Genomic DNA, 13,196 nt, shown 5'->3' on the forward strand with positions numbered 1-13,196 from the left:
ATGTTCAATGAACCTGAGGCCCTTTTGGATTGGAATGAACAATCTAAGTGAAATGTACTAATTACAGAGTTTCAGTAAATGACAATGCTTAGTTTAAGCAATCATTCACCACCCATTTATGTAACTCAGCTTGTTAAGTAAGCACTACTCAATTACCAGTTGAACTAAATTGTATGTTCTGATTGACCAAACTTATCTTTTATAGTCCTTAAAAATCAACTCACTTGCTACTGACACAGGGAGAACATGTAAACTCCACAGAGCAAGATCCAGGCCAAGGTGGAATCAAACCCAGCCCTTCCAGAAGTTGTTCTATCTGTGAGGCAACATTGCTAACCACCACGCCACCATGCTGCTGCTCAGCAACTAAGTTTGTTAAAACCAGGGCAAACTAGATTTTTAGCAGGTGCAAAACCTGATGATAATTACAATAAGATAGACCATTATAAAGTACAGTCTACTCAGAATTAATAATTAATGTCACAAAATGACATGTTTAAATAAACTAATATAAACAATATAATGTTTATATAAACTGTGATATAAACTCAGTTTATTTCAGTTGGAGCTGTTGATTAGACTTAAAACACAATTACAATAACAAAGGACATAAAACAGCTCAGAACGAACAAGTAATATTCACATACTAGGCAATTTTAAGTAATATGAACTCAATAATTTTAAGTCAAATCAAAATCTGGGTTTACAGTGGAGGGTGTAGTGAAGAGAATGCATATGTGTGTATGTTTGTATGTATGTTTTGCTTATTTTAGGGTTAGGGTTTTGTACAGCACTTTGACCACCTTTACTGTATGAAAAGTGATACATACTGTGCTGCCTTTATGCAGCTTCTCATTTTATTTTCACATAAAGTTAGTACTGTTGTGGTTAATTTCAGTAAAGAATATGTTTGAATATGTTTTGTAGTCTTTTCTGGGATTTGTGATTTTATTTTGAAATCTGATCGCCGGATGACATCACATCCGGGAGGTCACTTGGGGTTTCTCTTCCTGGTTGATCACATTGGACATGGCAAGCATGCATACATGCTCTGAAGGTTATCCGTTGCCATCTACTTGGGAAAATGTTAAAGAGGCAATGCCGTAAGTTGAAATACATTCTGTTAAGTGTTGAGAATATATATTTTTGTATATTGTTGAATTTAGAAGACATTTTTATTTTGTTATGGGCAGACCTAGTGCATGCTTCTTAATGCTACTAATATGGATATACTTTATGCTAAAGGCTATGTATAGAGCTATTTGTGGTTGGATATTTTCAAGCCAAATATTTTGTACTGTTTGTTTGCAGTTTTCACCGAAAAGTTAATGAAGGAATTCGACAGTAAATGGTCAAACTTGCTTCGACTCCGTCTTCATTGACTGTGGTTTAACTTGGTGTTTAGTCAGAGTTTCGACACACTGCACAAGAACATCATACATACATAAAGTTTTTATTAATTGATTGATTCAGTATTACTACTATTATTATTATTACCATAATAACAACCAAATATTTTATAGTACTGACTACAATATCTGCTGGTAACACTCACAGGAAAAGGGTGTAGTCCAAGAGTGATTCACATTATACACATAAACAACTACTATGGTTTCCTGATACAAACATAAACAAAAGAAATACATATACATTTGAAAACATACTTCATAACTATTTATAAAAACCAAATTTTTGAAGGTTTCATAAAGTTGATAAATATTTGTGAAATGTTGCTTAACCATTTGTGATTAAATAAAGAATGGATACCTTAATTCACTAAAATGTGTGCATGTTGTAAATAAATCACAAACATTGCACATTAAACATTCTCCTGATCTGTCTCCATCTGGATTGCAAAAGTCCTTAGACAAATCTTTTTTTTTTAAATTACAGTGAACTGCTTTTTGTAATAAGCAGCACAACTAAGAATGAGGAAAAACAGAAAGGTTGATAGAAGACAACAATTTTGCCAGGAGAGGATGTCTCAGCAAATTTACCCAAAGTTCAGACTGCAAAGCTCAGAGAAAGGCTTGAGTTAACATGTTAAATGTTAAATTCATGATAGAACAATTAGAAACAGGAGTGAAAGCCCAACCCTTTTGTGTAAACTCTAAATTTTTGTATGGTTTTAGATTCTGTAATCTAAGTGAGGCACACTGACTGCAGAACAACTATATGAACAGCAGCTGGCGCAACTCGCTTGCTACTGATTTCTCCCTGCGTGTACTATGCGTGTACTATGTTACACAAGCATAATGACATTATTAAGACAGAAGGCTGCGTCACTTGTTTGTTCAAGGGTTTTTGTAATTAAAGCATTTCTTTACATTGCTAAATAGTTTGTTAGGATTTTTTAAGCAATCCCATTACCTTACCTTACCTTACCTGGTTAATTCTTGCTAACTTTAAGTTATATTTTAATGGGTGTTGGCTCTGAGTATCTCTTTAACTACTCCCCTCCTGCTGTACCTGAACCAACTGTCTGACACTCCGATTCATTTCCTCATTCATAAAGACACTGCAAAGCGATCAGAGGAGCGAATTCATCTGCAGACATTTATGTTTCTACAGGCACTGAAATCCCAGTTAGACGTTAGTTCGTTATTTTTGTACATAACATGAAGCTTTTACAGTCGTTCACTCATTAACAGGCTGTAAGGACGGAGACAGCGATGATATCACGGATTTATAATGAGCACAGCTGCAGCTGTCAGACTGTCAGTCAGTTCCTCTGAAACATTTACTGTAGTTACTGTAGCATCACTGTTACATCACACTGATCTGGATGAAGCTTTAGACACAGAACACACTTTGGATGGAAAATGTCCAGATCTTAGAGATGATGTGAATGTCTGGGTGAAGATGAGGACAAGTGCAGAAACATCTTCCCAGGCCATCCCTGAGCAAATTATTCTTCAGAGTGGACTCCTGCAGTACACGAGTCAAAAGTCACTCCCATAAACAGGTGCTGAATTACCTCAAAAGTGTACTTCAAGTCTTTTGGACATTCAAGGTTCAGAATGTACAGCAGTCCCATCAGGTTCACAAAAGCATTGGGGGCATCACACAGGTGACACATGACGAACTTTTCCTCGATTACAATGTCGACATTGTTGTAGGAAGCTGGAAGAGGGTCCCTCTCATCTTCAACCAATAAAATATTCCAGGGAATATTCAGGATCTGTAGGCTTCCTGAAAAACAAAACAAAGGTGCCGGTGTTTATGTAATCCTTTGTCATATCATTCAGCATCCACGGGGCACAGCTGTATGCCTGCCAACAGAGCATACAGATGCACTCAGAATTATATGAGCCCATCAGTCCACAAGTAATTTCAAGTACATATTTTGGTTCCACACTGTGATGCTTGACTTTTACAAGACAGTATTCATTTAATAAAAAACCTTTTTTTTTTTTTTTATATACAAATTAATAATAAATGTAAAGGAAAAATAAAACAAGGAAGCATTACATGATTAAGACAAGTACAACAGAGAAGGGACTTGGCAACATTATATCTACCTTTTTTAGTATTTAGGTTCACCCTCTCTCCTAATTCCCATCCCCTTCACTTCTTTCATTTCCATCTTTCCTCTTCCTCTCTTTCTTCCTCCTGCCTTATCCCTATTAATACATTCTCCTTCTTCCAGCTGTTTCATTTATTGGTCACCACAGTAGATCACCTGCCTCCATCCCACCCTATCCTGAGCATCCTCCTCTGCCATGCCAACCCTCTGCATGTTCTCCTTCCTTGAATCTTCTGAGGTCTTCCTCTTTTTCTCCTGCCTTGCAGCTCCATCTTAAACTTCCTTTGTCCAATATATCCACTATCCCTTCTCTGCATATGTCCAAACCATCTCAGCCTTGCCTCTCTAATCTTGTCTCCAAGCTGCTCAGTTGAAGCAGTTTGGAGACTAAGTTGTTTCCCTCTGATGTCATTATTTCCGATCCTGTACATCCTGGTCACTCCCAATGAAGAGCTGAACATTTTCAACCCAAAGTGGGGTCTTTGACAGTTTCTGGAATGTAATATTGCTGCGCGCCTTGAGATTTAGGGCTCTCAGCAGGAGGCTTTGGTCAGAACAGAAAACTGTAGGGAACTGCCGTGGACTTTCTGTGTCAGTGTTCCCTCAGCTCCCCTCTCTCCTCAGGTCTAGGGCAGGCTTTCATATGTAAAGGAGGTTTCTGTGAGTTATACAAATGCAAATCAAGTACTCACCAGTGGTCACCAGTACTCACCAGTGGTCTATACTTTTAACCATTCATCCCCAACTACCAGGGTCTGAGCTACTTGTTTCTGTTTTTGAAAATCCAAACTTAAAACTTCTGAATACTCTGTTTTTTATTCAACCATACTAAACCCATCACCACTGTGAAAAACATTATTGCATTAGGTTCTGATCATCCTTTTCTAACAGCGTTATAAGTTTGACTCGATAAAGTCAGAACATAAAGTAAAACATCACAGGTTTAGAATAGTATTACCTAACTAGTTGTACACCCCAATAATCAGTTAAAAAACCCAAAGTCTCTGGCATGTAAGCCATAAAATGTTTTTAATTCATAAAAGATACAATAACTTCATACGCCACTATTTTATAATGCACCGTTGTTTTGATCTATGTAAGCTCGACAAGAACTCCTGACAGGTGGAGTTAAATAACATCAGGAGCACAGCTTTTTTTCCTAAAACACTAAGGCCTGTTAGAAGACCCTTTAATCATTAACGATATGTGTTTTCACACACACTGTATACACACAAACTGTATACAGTATACAGTGGCGCAGTGGGTAGGTGCTCGCCTTGCAGCTGGAGGGTTGCTGGTTCGAGCCCCTGCATTGTGTCCTTGGGCAAGATACGTAAACCACATTGTCTAATGGTAGCGCCGGTCTCTGGCTGCATGACCGCAGATGCTCGTCTCTGGATGAGTGATCTGCAATAATCATTTCGTTGTGTGCCTTGTGTGCACAATGACAATGAGTTGAATCTAACAGTATAGCATAGAGATAGTGTGTGGTATGTTTGTGGACAAACAGTTACAAGAGGTGCTTGGGTGGAGGTGCTTTATTAATTTTTATTCACAAATTAAAAAAAAACTGACAATGTTGGGTCTCATGCCATTCTTTTTGATATAAGTTCCACAGCCCTAGAAAACACTCTCACAGAAAAGTGAAGGAGCAAGGGGGCAAAAACTGAAATTCTAATTTGTACAGGGGCTTCTGATTCTCACTATGCTGCTATAACAGTGGATCAGACTCAGATCACCCAGAACCCTTCTTCTATTTCCCACATCTTTTTCAGCAACTCAAATCACATAATGAAGCACTCACGTGATTTCAGAAAACGGGGCCTTGTTTAGTTTTTGTCATGTGATTTTCTCAAAAACGATATGGGCCTCGACCCAGGCTTCATTTGGACACACCCCCTTTTGCTTGGTACAGGCCTCAGAGCTTCAGTACAAGACGCAACATCACCACCTCAGGGCCTTTGGCCATGTGCTTCAGAAGCTTGTTTGAGTGATTATGTTGTGTTTCTGGTGCCCTGTAGAAGCTGGTAGGGGACAGCTGCCATTTTCTTTTTATGACCCACCTTTTTCTCCTGTTTTGATTGACAGGGAGCTGAGGTGGAGGTCTTTTTTTTTTTTTTTTTGCTTAGTTATGTAGTTGATGGGGTTTTGTTTTTCTAGTCCAGGGTTGTTTTGTTTATGTTGGCTTTGGCTCTCCCTGCACTTATATTCTTGGTTCCCCTATTATCTGGACAATAAAGCTTTTAAACCACCATTCCAACAGGGACGGTTTGTGTAAGCAACCCAGCGCAGTTCTGGGGGCATGGCTAGAAAATTACAAAATATTAGTAGGCCTCAAGTCTAATTTGTTTTATTTAGAGGAGCCAGCCAAGAGGCATATTTGTGATCTCATCCACGGTCATACCTTGCTTTTTGGTGACAAGCCCACTCAAATCCTGGTTCTTGAGCATTAGATGTGTCTGATCAAAAGCCCATTAAGCAGCGTGCCAACCATATTAACCCAGTGAAGCGAGCTGTCATGAATAGGGAGGTTGAGTACCTCTTGGGCCCCGTTTACACCACGTTTCCACTGGAAACGGTGTCATTTTGATGCATTTCAGCCTTCCGTTTACACGATAGTGTTTCAGAAAAGATCGGCGTTTACACGATGACATGTGAAACGATGAAAACGATGTAGTTCCCATGCCAGGCCACAACTTGGCATTGGTTTTCTCTTTGCAAAGCTTGTTTACGCAAGACACGCATGCGTGGAGGGATACAGTAGGAAGCGCGGCAAATTGTTCATTATTTACAAAATGGCCGGTGTGAGAGGTTTTGTTTGGACTGACGATGAGGTTGGGTTGCTGCTCCACACAACGCTAAATTACAAAACATCAAAATCACAAGAAAATGTAGACTGGGAATCGTGCTACTCAAGGTACGCTGACATCCACGCTAAATACCTTGAGCATTATCCTGCAAATGGGATGGCAGATGGCAAAGACTTTCCGCAAGACAGAAGCTCAATAACGAAGGCCCAGGTGACCAGCAAGTTGAAAGCGGTAAGGATGAAGTACAGGCAGGCAGTGGATTCAGGGCATCTTAGTGGACATGGACGTGTTGTGCTCCTGTTTTTTGAACTCTGTGAGCAATATGGTGCGGATCGCCAGCCACTAGCACCCTGGAAGTTGGTCTTGAAACCGCCCGCTTTAGAAGACAGTGTGGAGGACAGCACAGCTTCGAGTCCACGGAGCGCAACGCCCTTGCCAGCCATGAGCTACACTTCCATGGATGACCCAGGTGCCTCCCCAGTTCAGCTGGATGTGTCACAAGCCCGTCGGGCTGAACTTTAAGTATGTATAAGTAAACAGTACTAAATGGTGTAATTGCTGTTTGTTTTTTTAAAAATGCTTAGATGTGTACATCAGTGCCGTATTTACAAATCACGTATCATCTGCTTTATTTTTTAAGGCAAAGCTGTCCAACCATAGGAAAGACAGACTGAAGAGGAAAATGCACTCTGACCAGGCAGTTCTGGAAGAGCTCCAGCTAAAGAGGAGGATGATCGACCTACTAGAGGAGTCAGAGACGCAACTCAGAGAGACTGGATAAAATTTCAGGAAACATTAGCAATATAACCTCAACTATTAGGGATGGCTTTGCACTTCTGGGGCAACTAATGACCCAGCAACAACAGCCATACAATTTTGCACAGGGGCACATGGGAGGATATGCTCAAGGGCCATTTGCACGCACCCAACAGCATTTTGGGTGGTCAGAACACATGGACACCTTGCAGGAAATCTTTAACAGGTTGGAAAGGGCATGTTTGACCTTAAACCTGGCAAAATGTGAGTTTGACAAGGTGGTGGTAGGTGGTCACCTACCTGGGGAAACCAGTTGGGCAGGGGCAAGTGCGGCCAGTATTGGCTAAGGTTTATGCCATCATGGATTTTACGGTGCTGGAAAGACGGGGCCAACTCCACTGGTTTCTGGGCATGTGTGGCTATTCTGCAGGAACTTTGCAAGTGTAGTTGCTCCCCTAACTGAGTTGACGAGTCCTCCCCTCCATTTAGTGTGGTCCTCAACCTGTCAGGACTCATTTGATTCAGCTAAGGCTCTTTTGTGCAGTGCCCCGTGCTTGATGTTGCTGAGCTCGGGTTTTCAAGTTAGAGGTTGATGCAAGTACTTATAGGGCTCTGGCTGTACTGCTGCAGGAGGATGACGGGGCTGTTGATCACCCAGTGTTTTGTTTTTTCTTTATTTTCTAAAAAAAAGTTCAAACACCAAATGAATTATAGCACAATCAAGAAAGGAACCTTGGTATTCCTTCTGGCAGTGCAACACTTTGAGGTGTATGTTGGATCCAGCTCCACCACAGTTGTTCCACCACAGACCGAGCTTTGATGCATTGTTTGCACCTCCATACCTGGAAGGGTTGTTAATGTTTTGTTTGTTTTTTTTTCTTTTTCTTTTGCATTTATGGGTTTGCAAGCTCCAGGTGGTGGCTGACCATTGGCTGGAGCCTGAGGAGTGCCAGCTATAAATTGAGACCTGTCAAGACTGGCCCAGCCCCTCTCTTTCTGCTGTCTTCCTGCTCCCAAAAAAGCTGTGTCATTGTCAGAGGTGTGTAGTGCAGGGTATTTTGGTGTCTGGATGTGGGAGATTAGATCCCTTTGTATCTGTCATAACATAACTTAACTTACCTGGTAGCTGTAGGGGTGGGAAGCATTTTTGTTTTAACAAATTTTCTCCTGTTTTGGCTAGCAAGTAGGGTTGGCACCCATCCCGTAAAATACAGAATCTTCCTTTATTTGCCAATTAAATGTTGCGTCCCGTATTGAACCGATAACAGAAATTCAAGCTAAAAGCTTGAAGGTTTTAGCAACATTTACTATAAATTTGTGGTCACTTAAAGTTTTTGTCAACAGATTTTTATTAAAAAAAACAAAAAAACAATAAAATCAGGCAACTCCTATGGAGAGCCATTTCATTCAAAATGAAATAAATAAATATTGCTACTGATAAATTATTAATAACTATTCCATGAAATAAATAAATATCCCCATGAAATAAAATAAAATATTTCTAAAATAAATTTTCAATATTATTTTTATTATTATTTTATTTTATATGTATTTCAAGATTTATTTATCTATTTATTTATTTATCTATTTATTTATTCATTTATTTATTTCATAATGGAGTTTTATTTTGTGACACTTTTATTTTGTAAAGCTATTTTACGTATTTCAGTGACTTACTTTTTAACCCTGTTTTTCATTTGAAGCTCTTTTTATTTCATGTTCTTTTATTCAAATGAGGGGGCGGAGTTTTATCTGTGGGGCGGCGCTGGTCAGGAGTGGCGGACTTGGACCAGAGCGGAGGATAGCGGCCAAAAAGTTTGAAAAATGACTGTTTCTGTGACATAAAATAAACTTTTAAGATGTTTTAAGGCGAGGATGTAAATGTGTAAACCTCAAATATCAGCTCATTTTATCAAGATATCGCTCTGCTGTTTTTGGAGCTGTCCGTTGCCGCTGCTCTACCAGCAGATCGCCTCGCTAGCTGTCTGCTGACCGGGCTATCGAGGCTCCCTTTAGCCGGAGAGAACGTCCGACTGCCGTCACATTCTTTTCAAACCCCCACTGGCTTTCGCCGCCGAGTGGAAGTTAAGCACAGATATAACTCACTCAGATGATCTCTAATGGCTGATGTTTGGTTTGTTTCAGTGTTTCATTTGTTCCTCAGCAAATCGATTTGCCTTAAATTAAAGTTAAGCATCATAACTGGATAGATTTATTCAACATTAATGTCTCACTTAATATAGTTGGAATTTAATCATTAGCTCAGCTGTATTCCTTGATGCTGAAATGTGTTATGCTTGTTTTAACAGCTTATTTTGAATTAAAGATTTAAAATTAAACCACAAAAAGGAGCAAAAGTTCGTTCTCCGTTTACCCAGCTGCTTTTCCACAGCTGTGATTTGCACTGTTGTGGTTGCTAGGCGACATGAGCTACGCAGAGGTGAGGACAGGTGACGCTGATATGAAGGCTAGATAGTCCAATTTCACAGCTGCTCACTTCCAGCCTTTGCGGTCTTCGTGGGCTGCGAAGGACCCGGTCTGCCGCGCTACCATTCCGTCAAGACGGTTAGCAGCTTCTTTCAATGAGTCTGAGATGCTTCTGTTTTCAGACATTGTAAATCAGTTGATAAATTTGGAAAGATCAGAAACATTCTGCAAAGGCTGCCAAAATTGGCATCAATTCTTTTCTTCTTCTCCTGTTCGATATTTTGCAAGTTAGTTCCTGTTTTACTCCTCTGGGTCACTGACGTCTGACCAGTGCCCGCCCCACAGATAAAACTCCGCCCCCTCATTTGAATATAAGAACATGAAATAAAGAGCTTCAAATGAAAAACGGGGTTAAAAATAAGTCAATGAAATACGTAAAATAGCCTTACAAAATAAAAGTGTCACAAAATAAAACTCCATTATGAAATAAATAAATAAATATATAATCAATATATAAATAAATCAATATATAAATAAATAAATCTTGAAATAAATAAATAAATAAATAAATCTTGAAATAAATTAAAATAAAATATAATAAAAATAATAATGAAAATTTATTTAAAATATTTTATTTTATTTCATGGGGATATTTATTTATTTCATGGAATATTTATTAATAATTTATCAATAGCAGTATTTATTTATTTATTAATTTATTTCATTTTGAATGAAATGGCTCTCCATAAACTCCATGATTACTTACATTCCTGAGGGTTTTTCCTCTTTAGGTAAAAACGTCCACAGGGTTCACAAGAGAGTCCCTGCAGCAAGAACAGTTATGTACTTTAAAGCTGCTGCTGTCGCAGAACCAGCCCAAGCCTTGAAGGGGCCCTAAGCAAAAATTTGATTTGGGGGGGCCCCCCTCATATGTAGCCATTGTGCTGACTGTAGACTGAGGGATCTCTTCAAATTGTTGTATCCTCCTCTTCCTCGTCACCCACTGCTTCAGATCTCGCTGACACCATCAGACTGCAGCAGTTATGTTATTTAGCCATGAAACATGTCGTCACCCTCCCAAAATTATGGTCTACTTGATTTTTTCAGGCTTTTCAGGAAACACAAAAAACTGAACCGAATGTTGAAAATTTAATTTAGACAAAAATAAAATTTAAAAAATGTCTTTGACCATTTTTTTAGGAGGATGACAATATATAACCTTGTTCAGCCTGTTAGGAATGCACTGAGATCACTAACCTAATTTCAAACGCAGATCTGGGAGAAACAGCAAAAACCACCAGCACCCTACACAGCCACCGATGGTGCTCCAGAACTAGAAGTTCTAAACCATAAACACCAACCTGGGAACTTGCTAAGTGTGACAGGTCCAACGTAACCCCAGATACAGCCAGCCACAGGGTGAACCAAATCTTTCAGATAAGGACAACAGAGAACCAAACGCACCTCCCTCCTAAACTCATCAGGCCTGCACCAACCTTGACATTTCTCCTCCCTGAGTTAAACAGATGAATGGAAGTTAGTGGTTACAAACATAAAAAACACTGTCCCACAGACAGGAGCAGTGAGCTGAAATCACACAAACAGTGGCGGTCCTAGCCTGTTTGGCGCCCTGGCGAGCATCCCCGCGGCGCCCCCCCCCCCCCCCCCCCCCCCCCCCCCACCACCACACACACACACACACCACACAATAGCGATCGCCGCACTACTACACTACCTTGGGGGGGTAATGAGGCGACTGCTGTGTGGTGTATGTAGCTTTCTGCCATGGTCCTGACAGGACAGGCTTTAACAGAAGGTCCCCCCACCATCACAGCACACTCAGAATGTCTGTTTAAATTTTATTTGGATGAAAAAACATGGAAAAACTGAAATATTACACAGCTTCTGCTTACCTTATCTTTGCTTGTTCTTCTCCTCTTCTTCTGTTCTCTTTTTCCTAAACTGTGCACATGATGGCTTTGACCTTTTCCTTTTCCATCTGCCACAATTCGCCCACCACCCCCCGCCCATCCCCAGGGTTGTCAGATCTGACTGACAGTTGCCAGCCCAACACAACAAAACCTCCACTGAAACTCATGTTAATAGCACCAGGTGTGATATATATTTAAATATACAAGCTTTGGGTAACTTGTTAAAATTTTGGCTGCTTTTCACCATATTTGGTAGGTTTTTAGGAAGTTTTTATTGTAAAATTATATATCTATATAATTTTATAATTATATAGAAATATCTATATAATATTCCACCCCAATGTGTTCACAAGCTGCCCAATCTGGCAACACTGCGCCATCCACCAACATTTGTCCAAACTGTCTAGATTCGTATTTGTGTTATTTTTTTTATCAGGATTCGGGTTCACACAAATACTGTGACTTAATGACCATATTTACAGTATTATAAATGAAATTGGCTTTGTGTTCTATCAGTTGTGTGCATCTAATTTTATTAGACGCACAGATTCATTCTGTGGAACATGGGAGGAAAAAAAAAAAAAAAAGAGTCAGTTTTGCATATCTCGCAAAAGTTTTGCGAGATCCTGAGTTACTTTTGCGAGATCTCGCAAAACTTTTCAATATTAGGACATACACTTCGCGTTAATCTTGATATGGCAGTGTCCGTGAGGATGAAAGGTTTGGCGAGAGACTGCCAGCAAAAGTCGCCTTTATTTATAATTCAGCGGTTACTGTTGGCTGTAACCAGGCCCAAACTGTACAGGCATGAATGAATGAACCCGGCTGACAGTCTCACTCTCACGCCATCACTGCTTCACTCGACTCGCACCCCAGGCTGAGAGGAGAAGGGGGCGGGGCAGCGCTGTGTGTGTGACGATCTAGTGAAGCAGTGACAGCGAGACAGAGAGAGAATCCCCCGCCTGCCCTTTTTCTTCTGTTACAACCTGTCTGACCATGGCAGAAAGCTACATGCAATACACAGCAAGCAGAGGGCGCCCATTATCCCACAAGTGGAGCAGTGGGATAATAGGCGTTGCTGCGGCGATCGCAATGCGTTGGGGGGAGGGGGGCGTCATGCCGCCCTAGATGAAATGCCGCCCTGGGCGGCTGCCCATGTCGCCCATATCAGAAACCGCCACTGAACACAAAGCTACCTGAGACGTTGTATTTAACTACTATATATAATTTAATCATTTGTCCTGACTGGTTTCACCTCAGATGTTCTTTCTCCTTTTGGTAGATTTCTCCCAGCTCTGTTTTGATACCAAGAAGAAGAAGAAGCTGGTTCAGAGAAGTGGGCTTCATGGTCTCAGTGCACAGCAACATGTGTTTTCACTGCCACAATCAAAACATTGAACAAAATCTATGTATTGTTGTTTGGAAACGTGTCACATTACTACATGCTAAGGTGTGTTATTAAAGAAAAAAATGAGTTCTGTTTTCTTGGTTTGATGACATCTCAAGCTTTTGTTTCAAAAAGTTTATTTTCCAGTGGACAAAATATTTACTGTTACACATTTCTTTCTCATAGGGAAATTTTTTTCCATATTTTAGTCTCTGGTTCTTGAGAGTCATGGCTGCTCTGTCTGGTCTCTGACAGAGATCCTTAAAAATATTATTGGAAAGTACCTATTAATTTTACTTTCAAACAGCTTTATGTGAATGTTATCTTTTCATGTATTATTTTTAATATATTGATCACAG

The 13,196-nt window shown here is 40.1% G+C and overlaps 1 long non-coding RNA gene across 1 annotated transcript; it reads left to right on the forward strand.

The window, feature by feature from the left end:
- Positions 1–996: 996 nt before the first annotated feature.
- LOC115775066 (uncharacterized) lies at positions 997–12,792 on the forward strand. The gene is made up of 3 exons (XR_004019263.1): positions 997–1,103; positions 8,001–8,131; positions 12,733–12,792. It is a non-coding gene; the product is annotated as an uncharacterized LOC115775066 (long non-coding RNA).
- Positions 12,793–13,196: the final 404 nt, after the last annotated feature.

This window comes from Archocentrus centrarchus, assembly GCF_007364275.1.
Source record: "Archocentrus centrarchus isolate MPI-CPG fArcCen1 chromosome 18 unlocalized genomic scaffold, fArcCen1 scaffold_23_ctg1, whole genome shotgun sequence".
NCBI classification, from domain to species: Eukaryota; Metazoa; Chordata; class Actinopteri; order Cichliformes; family Cichlidae; genus Archocentrus; species Archocentrus centrarchus.